This window comes from Mastigoproctus giganteus, chromosome 8 (genome assembly GCF_048544385.1).
Source record: "Mastigoproctus giganteus isolate SK-2022 chromosome 8, ASM4854438v1, whole genome shotgun sequence".
Taxonomy (NCBI): Eukaryota; Metazoa; Arthropoda; class Arachnida; order Uropygi; family Thelyphonidae; genus Mastigoproctus; species Mastigoproctus giganteus.
Window position 1 is genome coordinate 31,895,261 of NC_143582.1, and position 13,696 is coordinate 31,908,956.

Below are 13,696 nucleotides of genomic sequence, written 5' to 3' on the forward strand. Positions count from 1 at the left end.
TATAACAGCCACCAAAGTGACACAGTTATGTACGACCTGGGCAGCTTGCGCCCACGTAATCACACCCATAGGTTTCTTCTATGTGGTCTCCTTATATTGTAGACCATGAGTAGAAATCACTTTTGCTATAAACTACCTTCAACACCTCTTGGATGTCCTTCCAAACCAGAAAATCATCGTCGGAGCAGATGTCAATTGCCGCTCGCCTGCCTGGCATAGTGCAACCGAAGTTAGAAGAGGAACAAATAATGGCCAGCTCTTGGAAAACTTCCTTGCGGGGTCACCCCTAGCCATACTCAACCAGCCGCACCAACTCCCCACCTTTTGCAATACACTGTGGGAGGCAACGATATATCTCACTTGCATCCACCAATTCGGCCGCCCACGTCTTCGACTGGAGGGTAGAAAACTCCTGGACAACCTCCGATCACCGTGTCATCACGCTGAAAATCTCTAGGACACTAACCAGAACTCCGATCCCAAGACAACTGGACAACCGGTATGCAATAAACAAGGCAGACTGGAATCTGTTTGCTGAGAAGCTCCTCACAGCAGTAAATGCTGGACAGCAGGACCTGGTGCTGGAAGAGGATCCGGATCTCCTTCAACGAAAGATTACGGAACTCATCACCAAAGTCAGCAAGATAGCAATTAAGAAGAAATTTCCATCCCCAGGGGCAGTGCCTTGGTGGAATCGTGATCTGCAGTCACTGCGGAAGGAGGTCATCATGCGCAGGAAAGAATTTCAAAGAGCCCGGCGCTCTTGGCCAAAAGCTGAAGTAAAAGTCATGAGACAGCGCTACAAGGCTGCCAGAAACCTGTATACGGACTCGATCAGAAGAAGCAAACGAAACTCCTGGGAGCAACTCGTCTTCAACATGGGAAACACAGACCTCTGGGGGGGTGGTATATAAAGTTACCACCAACAAACTCCCCAGGGAGGAAATCCTTACGACTACCAGAACACCGCAGGGACTGCTTACAACATCGTGGGAGCAGTCGATTGAAAACATCCTCAACTCCATCTTCAAGGAGCAGGTTTACCCGCAGTCACAAGCACAATGCAGGCTTTGTAAAGAAAACGATGACTACGCCACTGAAAACCAGGAACAGCCGTTCACTCAGGAAGAGCTTCAGAGCGCTGTTGCGCAGATAAAAACTAGGAAATGCCCGGGCAAGGATATGCTTCAACCGGAAATCATTAAGCGTGTTGTGGATTTAACACCAGGACTCCTACTTCGACTCTATAACTGGGGTCTGAAACAGGGGTACTTCCCCAAGGACTGGAAAATTGCCAATACTAAATTAGTCCTAAAAAATCCTAACAGAAACCCAACTCTTCCGACCTTCTATCGGCCCATTGCTTTGCTGTCGGTCTTGATCAAGCTCTATGAAAGACTTTTATACAAGCGGATTCAACAGTACTACTCCACAGCAAACCTCGAGGCAGCAAACCAATATGGCTTCAGGCCGGGACTGTCAACAATCGAAGCCATCAGGAACCTTATAAATACTGCCAATGCATGCCAAAGTAAATACTTTCTGGTGATCGCTGTAGATTTTGCTAGGGCGTTCGACTCTCTCTCTGGTGGCCAAGCGTCCTTGGCAGACTCCGCAAAGCGCATGCGTCCATAAACCTTTACAATACTATCAAAGCATACCTGTCCCAAAGAAGAATTGAAGTCGTAGCGCCCTTCCAAAGAATAACAAGAAATATCCATAGAGGATGCCCGCAGGGGTCCGTTCTTGGCCCTCTGCTTTGGAATATACTCTTCGACGACTTCCTTGACACCAACTTGGGGGAGGTAAAGTGTCAAGCCTTCGCAGATGACCTTGCACTGATGGTGGCGGCAGACTCCAGGGCCCAACTGGAGATACAGGCAAACCATGCCCTAGAGATCCTACAACAATGGGCTGAAGAAAACTTCCTACAAATTGAACCGACAAAAACAACGTCGATCCTTCTCAAAGGATCATTAAATATCAGAAGACCTCCGCAAATTAAAATAAAAGGAAAAACGATAAAGCTTACCACCCAAATGAAATATCTAGGTGTCATCCTTGACAACAATCTCTCCTTCCAACCTCATCTAAAGCAACTAAGAATAAAAATTAGAAACTACTCTGCACTGGTTGCCCGTGTTACAAGGCGTGACTGGGGCCTGAAAAAGCGAACACACTCTCTCTACTATAAGGCTACATTTAAACCAGCAATCTCATATGCTGCTCCAATCTGGTTCCACAAGACAGCCATGGCCGTAAATAAAAGAATTCTTGATTCAATCCAGAGATCAATCCTTCTAACAATAACCCGCGCATGCAGGACTGTCAGTACGCATGCGCTCCAGGTGCTGGCGGGGGTTCTCCCGCTGGACCTGGAGATTGTCAGGTGTGGCCTGTCATACTACCTATCTAAAGGGATGCCCACCACATTCATGGGGTACACCATCGAACCTACAAATGACAGAAAGACCCGATTATTGGGGCATCTAAAACAAGAATGGCAAACCCGCTGGACAAACAGCACCAAAGGAGAAGTGACGAGGAAATTTCTTCCGGACATACACAAAGTGTACCCTAAATCACTGCCTTGGCTCCACCCAGGACTGCACTCCACTTACATCCTGACGGGTCACGGACCTTTCAATGAAAAACTTGCAGCCTTTCGGCTTGTGGAGGACCCACATTGTCCATGTGGGGAACGCGAGAGCTGGCAACATTTGATGCACCAATGTCCACTGTACGACGACCTACGTGGAATCCTAATCACCAGACTAACTTACTTACCTCAGGACCGGGAACACCATCTCCTGGACAGCTTCGATGAATACAGTGCGCTCGCCAAATTTGCACAAGACTTATTTGCAAGAAGGAGAACACAAATTGCAATCAATAATGCACGCCGTTAGCCCAGGGCTCCCTGCACATGAGCATCCAAACTGAACCAGACTAGGTCCGTTTTGGTGGGACCTCACTCTCTCTCCTAGGATTGAACATCCATCACAGATAGGCGATCCGACACCATATATGCGGACTCCTACTAGACAATGATCTCTCTCTGGACGGGACTCTTTCTCCAATGTGCGACGCAACGACTGGACCACATGACCACAGCAACTCTGCTGCAGCACGTCGCCTGGCGTTCTGAACTGGGAACCTTTACCCAGTTCACTTTTAAAAACCTCATCCCTGGCAGGGAAGGGGAAGAGATGGGCCTCTGTCTCATCCCCCCCCTGTCCCCTTTTCTCCCTGGTGGGGCTTGCTCCACTGCCACTCCTGTGATCGCCTTCTCTTTCGTTCCCATACTTCTACCTGTTCCCCCCAATCTTCAGTCTCCCCCCACTCTACCTTTACCGACCGTGAATGTCCCACTGCAAGCTGCTAAACTTCAATGTGGAAAATTAAACATAACCTTCATTTAAAACCTATCTCGGCCTTATCTAAACCTCTAGTGTCTACCCCATTTTTTTTTTTTTTTTTTTTTTTTTACATAGGCCCTAGCCACTGAAATCTCAGGAAATTAGGTGGCAGGGCCTGCCAGAGTAAATAATTGTAATACTGGTGTACCTGGTCTGCCTCCACGGGGCCAAGTGTGGGCAACGTTGGGCCTCAGTAGGGGTCCAGCGGCTAAATGACCAGATGAACAACGGTACACGACAGTACACATGTACAAAATCCATGCACTTTTAAATCTCTGGCCTCAACAGTATTCTGTTTCACATGACAATGTATACTACGCGGAGATGGGGGAAAACCCCTGGTGCCGTTTGACACGAATACACTTTACACTTTACACTATGCAGGTCTTGTGGGCAGGTCTGCGCGGTAGCACAGTGGTATCGTCACCGTCCGCCCCACACAGTGTGGAAAATGCCCAGTTTCGAAACCTGTCGATAACGCGAGGAACTTTTATGGGTATTTTCTTGCTCCACAGCTGAGTTAGTCGGTCTCAGGCGTAGATAGCAAGGTTTTTATCCCAGAAAAACTGGGGTTCGTCCAGCAAAGCAGGAAAATCGACCAGAGAACACGCGCAATTTACAGACACAATACACATGGGTAGTTGAAAGCAGCTTTTTTAGGTGACCCTAATATAATAGTTTAGTTTTTTTTTAGGTCCTACTGGCACAAAGTTCTTTGACATCAATGCCGAGCCGTTCACGAAATTTATCTCATCAGACGAGAATATCAGTTGTAGCATCTGAGTTAGTGATAACTGGAGTGTAGAGACCTGGCCTCGGTTCTGTGTACTATCCTTTGACTGCAAAGAACAGAAATAATTTTGGAAAGGTTTGGTGCGTCTATTCTTGATGTAAGTAATTTTGCCAGGGTGATAATATTACTACTAGTTAAGATTAATTATCAGAGGGGTTCAATTAAAGATGGTATAAAGGATACTTCTTGATATTGAAAAAGGTTTTCCGAGTTTCCAGTTTAGCCACCGCAGGATCCAGTGTTCTATACTAAGGAAGCTGCCAGCAGGGTGGGGTAAAGTGCCTGCCTGGTAACCCAAAGGTCGCGGGTTCGAATCCCGCCTCGGGCTTGGATCAGAGTAGTTCAAAAAATTTGGGAGGTGCATGATGGCCACAGAAGCCGATGTGCCAACAAAAAAAAAAAATAAATAATATAATAATAAGGAAGCTCTTGAGTAGAGTAGACAATGCAGAAAACCAAACAATGGACGCGTGGAGTGCCACGGGGAAGACAAATCTCGGGACATATTGTTAACTTTTTTTTTTTTTTTTTGCTGTCCAGGGGGGGTTGCAAGGATCTTTTTCTTGGTGTTTGAGAAGTGCCGTGAGAAGGTGAGTTGCATCCCAGGTAACTCCTAAATCGGTGTGATGCGCGACTCTGTTGAATGGAAAGCCATCTAGTAGGTCTGTGATTCTATTTTCTTTTTGTTTGCTAAAGTGATCTGATGGAATTGTTGGAATTTAACTCTAAGCCTTGTGGCTTTGAGGTAGTACTGCGTCTTAGCTCTCTTGCGAGGAGACAAACATCTTGAGGTCCTCTGCGTAGGAAATAAAGCTCTTAAGCAACGACATTAAAGGATCTAAGACTGCTGCAAAAAGGGTTGCTGACAGAACAACTCCTTGGGGAACGCCTTTGTTTATGTTGAACTTAAAGCAATTGTTGCTATGCATCATGAGGATTTGTCTTACAGTCAGTAGCTGTCTAAAAATCTCGAGTATGGAGCCTAAAATACAACGAAACGTTTCATCCAATTATGCATACATTTCCAATTCGGAAATAAATATATAATACCAATGTAGGTTTTGAGTGCTTTATATTACCTTCAAACAACACAGTTTACCTACGCATCATGCCGCTCATGGATTACCTTAGGGGAACACTTGATTTGTATTCAAGAAATATAAAGGTTGCTTCATCCACGCGATTGTCCTGGGCTTCGCGAAATGATTTTAACATTTAGCATTAGCATTAGTAGAGGCATATGATGCAAGAAAGCAAGTTTATACAGCATCAGCCAAAAAAAAAAAAAAAAAAAAAACCCTCCCATTTCATCCTTCCGTTCGTTCCAAATACCCGTCCAGCTCAGCCGTAAATTTATTTAGGCTATCAACTTCCACAACAAAAGATTGAAGTCTGTTCCACCAATCAACTACCCGCTGGCTAAAGGCAAACTTCCGCACATCTATCCTACAACTGTCGTTCCTCAATTTGAATTTATGCCCTCTCAGGTGATTCTGAGCAAGAGGAAGAATCCCATTGGCATTGAGCATGCTCAAACCATTCAAAGCTTTATACACCTCAATCAGATCACCTCGCAGATGCCTAGTCTCCAAACACTGTAATTTGCAAAACTTAAGCCTCTGTTCGTAAGAAAGGCTTGTTTATTCTGGTTTTATGCTGCCATTTTTCAATCTTCTCTATTCTGTTTAATATGGAGTTCCGTATATCAAGGCTGATTTCTTGTCTGGGCTCGATAATCTCGGAGGCCGGAGTTTCCTGAAAATTTAACTGGATTTTGTTGCCATCTTTCGATTCAGGAGTAAGGCTTGCATTAAGCTTCAGAAGGCAAGTAAAGTTTTTTACTTATCTTTGAAATTTTTATACATTTTAAACACATGGAACATTTAGTCCTAATAAAAGTCTTCATTCTTATGGATTTACAAAAATGCACTGACTTCTTGAGTTTTGTACTATGGCTGTACGGCTGTTTTAGTCATTTTATTTCTTCAGAGATATTTTTAGTTAAAACAATGCAAGAGGGATCAAATTTAAATTCCTTTGGTGAATAAAAATTCAGCTTTTGTTTTTGCTGTCTCAGTGGGGAGGGAAGAGGAGTAAATCTCTTTCTCAAAGTATACAGCCTTTTACTGGTAGGCATTTACTTTAGGCGCTGAAAATAGTTCATTTCATTTAGGAAAATGCTCCTCTGTGATTAAGCAAATGCAAAAACATGAAATACAAGATTACCTCTTCATGTGGGTGCTGGTTTGAGTGGTCTTCTTACAGAGGATACAAGACGAATCAAATGGTACTTAAAACTCATCGCAACACCTAAGTGGATACTAAAAAATTGAAATAAACGCTGAGCACAATATACATGCGCCAGCACTATAATCGCACCAAGATACTCTGTCAAGATTTTCAGTGAGTGCTATTATCCAAACTGACCGTTTCATGAATTACGGATACTATCCTTTGGAGTAGGGCTCGATAACCCAGTAATGATATTTCCACAATATGACAAATAGTAAAAGTAAAGTTCATATTAGGGCCACCTGAGAACTAACTAACCTGCCTGTAATGTGTCCATAAATTAAATGTGGTCGAATTGCTTTTTTTGCTAGCAGAAAACCCCGTTTCCGGAAGGGAACCTACTAACTTAGCCACGGAGTGAAAAAAGGCCATAAAAGTTCCTCGAGTCACTAACTGGATTCGAACCCGGGGTTCTCTACCCGGTGTGGGACGGACGATGATTAGAACCACTGTGCTACATATACAGGGTGTCGATAAATGGTGGGAACACTTTCAATAATTTATTGCGCATGGAGTAAGAGAGATATATATGTATACCATGTGAAAGAGAAAACATGAAAGTTTCCCAATCGTTACTGGGAAAGCTACCAGAAGCGTTTCCAATTTTGTTGTAAACTGCAAGGACTGACAGAAGAACGTGACGACTTCTTTAATAGTGTAGTGTTTAGCGATGAGGCCATATTTCACACCAATGGGAAGGTCAACCGACACAATTGCTGAATCTGGGGCACCCAGAAACCTGAAGAGATAATTGAATATGAGCGTGATTCGCCGAAGGTGAATGTTTTTTGCGCCTTGTCATGCCAAAAACTGTACGGACCTTTATTCTTTGCCAAGGGCACTGTAACTGATCAATCCAACCTCGATATGCTTCAGAAATGGTTGATGCCTCAAGTTCAGGAAGATAGTGATGACTTTATTTACCAGCAAGACGGGGTCCCCTCTCCACTTCCATAATGACGTTTGGGCCTACCTTAACACCGAGCTACACAAGCGCTGGATCGGATGTGCTGGAGAAAGGGACGAATGTTTCTTGAAATGGCCGCCGACATCACCGGACGTCCAGGAACTAAAGCACAGAATCGAAGAAGCTACCACCACGGTCACACAGGACATGCTGGACAAGGTATGTCAAGAGTTCGATTGCCGTGTGGACATTTGCCTTGTCACATATGGTTCCCACATTGAATCGTTGTGAAGTGATGTGATGTAAAAAAAATCTTTGACATTTTCTCTTTCACAAGGTATGTATATGACACTGATATCTATCCTAGTGTTTGTGCAATAAATCACTGAAAGTGTTCCCACCAGTTATAAACACCCTGTATAATTCCTAAAACCCTGTCTCAATAATGGTACACGCTACAAATAAATAGCAGAGTCTCTCTCTCTCTCTCTCTCTCTCTCTCTCTCTCTCTCTCTCTCTCTCTTATGGATTGTTGGTGTTTTCTGTTTAGAATTTGAGGCAAGGTAACTAATGCCACAAGTCGACATATCGTGTCTGTAAATAGTGTGCATTCTGTAATGGATGATTGTTTTGAGGAATGAAAAACCAGAGTTTAAGGAAAAAACTATGCAGCTATCACCAAACTTTCGGTTGAGGGTGCAAAAGAAAAGAAAACCCCATACAAGTTCCTCCCATCTAGAAAAAATTTGGACCCAGGTCGGTATGGGAGGGTAGAGATCGTTACTACTGTATAAATTGCAAAGGGCAAGCTCGAATTATAACTTGAATTTGCCTTTGAGAACATATCGCTGTCTTTTTCAATTTAAACGTTTGGACTTGAGCACAGCGCCTTCCTTAAATTTTCGTTTCTCACAAATTACTTAGTTCGTAAATGGGTTTTATGTTGGTTTTTTTTTCGTTTCGTTTCTCATCAGTTATTTATTTCGTAAATGTTTTATTTAGTTCGTTCACGAACTAAATAAAACATTTGCGAACCCGATTTTTCAAAAAAAAAAAAAAAAAAACATTAGATAATCAAAACGTAATAAACTATTTTAAAGTGTGTTTTTAACTGGTCACTTTTTTAAATCTCTAAAGGATTTATCCTTTAAATTGTTTCAGTTTATACTTCATCAGATGTCAGTGCAAACTGCACTGTCATCTAATTGAAACAATATTGGGGGGGAGGGGGGAAGGAAGAAAGAAAAGTAGCCTTTAGTCTCGATATCATTATAAGATAATGCAATTCATCGCATAACCTTACAACATAATTTACAAGAATAATTATATAGGACCTCTTCGGATAAATGATGCTAGCTAAAATAAGAAATATATGTGAATACGTTATTTGCTATAATGACTGTACAATGTAGAAGTAGTTATTCAAAAATTTCTTCCAAGACGTGGGTGTTCAGACACTTCTTTCTTCTAATGAAGAAAGAAGTGTCTGAACACCCATGAAGCAGAATTCAAGTGTCTACCACTTAAATCATCTCATCACTCATTATATTGTAGTTGTTTGCACATCGCAGTAGTGGTCTGTTGACAGAAGATACAGAAGACCGCTTCCCCAGGTAAATTTAAATTTAGAATATTGTTTTTGTAAAATTTTCTGTTGGTTTGGTTTCATTTTTTATGGGTAACACTGGCCATAATGCGCCAAGTCCAATTGTAAAATAGTTCAATTAATTGTGTTCCGTGATGGTATAGTTGGTTCGTCACTTTTCACCGTTTTGGGTAGTTTGATATCCTGTCAGATAAAGAATATAGCTTATGTGAGATACAGTATTTAGATAATCTAAATCAGGAAAAATTACTCTTGGTGCTAATACATGCATCCCATTGTTTTATCAAGCACAGATTCTTCGTAGAATTTTTATATTCGAACTTGGGCGTCAGCGTCCGACCGGAATCTATCGTGGCGTAAATAGGACGTGACAAGTGTGGTTCCGGCCATAAACGCTGATTCAGAATGTCTATTCTATGCAGAATAGACTGCATAACTGAATTTATAATTCAGGTTAAAAATACAATTACAATCGCTATTATATAAATCAATTATTATAAAGGCTGCAGGCTTTTCAATAATAATAATAATGATGTTTTATTTTATAATTTGATTAATATTATAATTATTACCATTAATTAATATTACAATTCATTATTTAGTAAATTAAAACAATATCAATTAATTAATATAATAATACATTTATAATTTAATAAAAAAGTAATGAAAATAAAGGAGCATTTCTGATATTTGAACACAGTGGCCAAAATATTAGAGCTCGAAGATATCGAAATCTGAAGGGATGCTTTACCACCACCAATATAATCTTCATTTGCTTTGCTACATGTAGACGAGCTTTATCGTGAAGGAGGATGATTCCTTTGGAGTTTGCATGCTTGCTCTTAATGCTGTATACAAGAATTTCCCCCTTAATGTAACATGCATTTCTACATCGTAAATTACCAAGCTGGGATTCGGGAGTTTCCAGTGTATCAAAAACCTGATGATATTAAGAGTCAAGGATATAAAGAGGAATATGTACTGAAACTTTGAAACAAAAGGAGCACATTTTTTCACAAACAAACATCACCATTGGAAAACATGCTCTTTTTGAAACAAAAAGAGCACATTTTTCAATGGTGATCTTAAACCAAAAAAAATTACAAAAGATGCATTTTAAGGTATCGCAACTACTGAAGACTTTTAAAGAACTTTTCAAAGTATTAAAAATTTTAAAACTGCCTTTAAAATTATTTAACTGATAGCTTTTAAAATTTTATCGTTTAAATATGTAGACTATTAAATTAATTTTTTAAAACAAGTTTATATAAATGAAAAGTAGGGAGAAGAATCGTTTACTAATTTAAATGTTTATTCCTTTTTGTTGCCGGTTTTTTTTTTTTTTTTTCTCTTAACTACAACTTTGAAAAAACCATAATGCAAAGCGTTTTTGTTGCCGCTGGAGTTCACCTTCATTGTCCCACATAATAGAGGCAGTATGCGTGCGCACGAACCCTCCCGGTTTTTCCCTCAGTAACCTATAGGAGTAAAACAAGTTTCTGCTTCCCCGTTTATTTTCATGTTTCACAGGAAACCTGCTGGAGGTTTAACGAATGTTACGCATCGACGCTTGTTCCTAAGTCTGCTGCTACCACTGCTGGACTACAAGTATAAATCAAGGTAAGAATATTGGAATATTGTAAAGAAATAATCACGTAACATAAATGTTCTGAAAGTAAATACAGTGTATAAGAATAGTCAAAAGCAATCTTTGCAAGAGCTAAAAAGAAGTGCGTACTGTTTTTTTTTTTTTTTTTTTTGAGAAATGGTGTCGCTGCTCTTTCACAAAAAGAAAGGGACGCTCTGTTAGATTCTATGGAAATTTTTGAGGAAACCCAATTTGTATTACAATGCACGGAATTGAACTTTATTGAAGATAAAGTTCAATATTAGTATTAGAAGCATATATCATCAGTACAGGATTTAAATAATTTTCCTAACTGCTTAGGTAATCAGGGTTGTTTTCATAACTGATGCGGAAATTAATAAATAGGTGGCTGACGTTGCATAGGACACCTGGAAGAACAGAACACGTGCATATACAGGAAATTCATAACGTGGGCTGTACTCTCAAGATCGATTCAGGGCCTGAAAAAAAAAAACAAAAAAAAAAACAGGAATACGAAAACGTATTTGTGAATAACTATTTTACTAGATATGTGTCCTTGTTCTCATTTATTATTTTATTTTATTTTTAATTTTTCTTTAATATTGAAAACCCCATAGCATTTGTTTTTTTATTAAAATTCAAATAACCACAATTCCGTAACTGTTCAGATTCGGAGTTGTGGTTATTTGAATAATTACTAAACAAGCTTTTGACCTGATTCCTTTTGTAATAATTTTTATTTATCGGCCAAATTGAAACTAAAAAAAAAATAAAAGAAATACAAAAAAATTTCCGACCGATTTTCAAAATTTTCGTTATTTTATTTTATTTTTTAACTTTTATAAAACAGAGACTACAAGGAGAAACTGCTTCTCAAAGACGTCGCCAACAAGCTTAAGAACAAAATCAGCGATACAGAGCTCGACAGGGTGATGAAAATGCAGCTGAAATGAGTATTCTCGAAGGAGCCGAGAGAGAGGGTTTTTTTTTTTTTTTTTAGCTGTTGGTGCATCGGCTTCTGTGGCCATAATGCACCTCCTAAAGTTTTTTTTTTTTTTTTTTTGCATTTTACTCTGATCCAGGCCCGAGGCGGGATTCGAAGCCGCGACCTCTGGGTTGCCAGGCAGGCACTTTACCCGCCTGGCTAGCCCGGTCGGCTAGAGAGGTTTTGTAATTGCTTCGATAATCTTTAATTCTTTTGAGAAACAGTTTTAGCGAAAAATATTTGCTACAGCTATTCTGGTATTACATATGATCAAAAAGTTCAAGAGCCGAAGTAATATTTCGGAAATGACAAAGCTTACAGGCTATTCGGAGAGGTCTCCCTCGAAGTATTCTCCTTGACACTACACCGATTCCAACGTTTCTGCAACTTCTGAAAGCATCCTGTGATATGCTTCTTTTGGAACTCTAATAGTTCCTGTCGCGTTCTCAATAATTTTCTCAGTGGTAGCAAATCTGTGATCTTTCAAAGGGAGTTTCAAGCTTTGAAAATTAAAAAAATCACAAAAAAAAACAGAGGTATCTAAATCCGATGAGTGCGGTATAGGGAGGACCAAAGTGATGGCGTGCGCCGCAAGAAAGTTTTGTAGTACGTAGAAGGGCATTATCTTTATGCAAGTGCCAAATAACTGAAGCCCACTTTTCCGGCCGTTTTCTTTGAACAACATTGTGCAATAAGGGACATCATAAAACATTGACCTATCACGCATGGTCAAACAGTGAACAGTTTGAACATAATGAACAGTTTCCTGAGAGTCAAAAATACGATAAGCATATCTTCACATTTGATCGAGATTATCTCGCTGTTTTGAGTTTTGGAAAAGGTGGAAGCTTCCATTAAGACGATTGGGCTTTTATTTCCGTGTCATAGCCATATACCTACGATTCGTAACGAGTAATGATAGATGAAATGAAGTGCGAGTAAGCACCAGCAGGAATTTGACAAAAAACCTGACAGCGAAAATTCGTCACTCTCTGAAACCACTAGTGAAGATGCGAGGCACAAACTTAGCTGAAACGTGTAAAATTCCCAATTCTTGTGTTAAAATTTATTGACATGTCTCATAAGAAATACCAATATCAGTAGCAACTTTTCAGATAGTCAAACGTCGATCTCTTGATCAGATCACAAACATGAGCAATTGAACCACTGGTTTTGGAAGTTGAAAGGTGTCATAGCGGCGATCATGTTCGATCGACAAGCGGTCATATCTAAACTTTGAAAACTACTGGAAAGTCTTCGAATGACACATAGCACCTTCTCTGAAAGCTGTTTTTAACAATTCGTGGGTTTCTGTTGCACTGTTCCCTAATTTCAAAAAATTTTGTTTCAAATTAGGGAACAGTGCAACAATTTTAAAATCACTCATTTTAAAATGTACCAAAACATAAAACACTTCTATTCCACGCGATAAACGGGTGGGGCATACGTTACTATGTTTAGATGATTCGTCGAAAACATTGTGACAAGTAGCAACTCACCACAATGTCGCAATTTAAAGATACACCATTAGTTACCAAACAGTTATATGTCAGGTGTAATCAAAAAAGTCGAATTTATTACTAAAATAAAATTAGTTTGCCATTTATGTCGGGGCTATGAGTATAGGTAGTGCATAAATTAGCATTTATCTATAGATTTATAGATAAATGAGTTTATAGCTCGATGATATTAATATGCAGTACTGTACATCTAAGTTTAAATATCTAATGATTTGGAAAGTCAGGAGGAAGTCTCTAGATGAAAAAAGTCCTGCCTTGTAACTGACTTTTAATTGGATGAAGGATCCCAGAAAAAGCTTTTTCAACAGGTTACATCAGGGTTACCAAAAAAAAAAAAAAAAAAAATGCCTGCATGAATAGCACAGTTCGTAGAAACACCATCCTCCCCACATCGCGTGGAAAAGAGCTGAGTTCAGATGACGTGAGGAATTTTTACGGGCCTTTTTCACAACAACGTGGCTGCATTAGTTAGTTTTTTTGTTTTTTTTCGGAAACTCGGTTTATTCGTCTAGCAAAACAGCAAATGGACAACAGAATACGTGCAATTTACAGACATATTTTATAC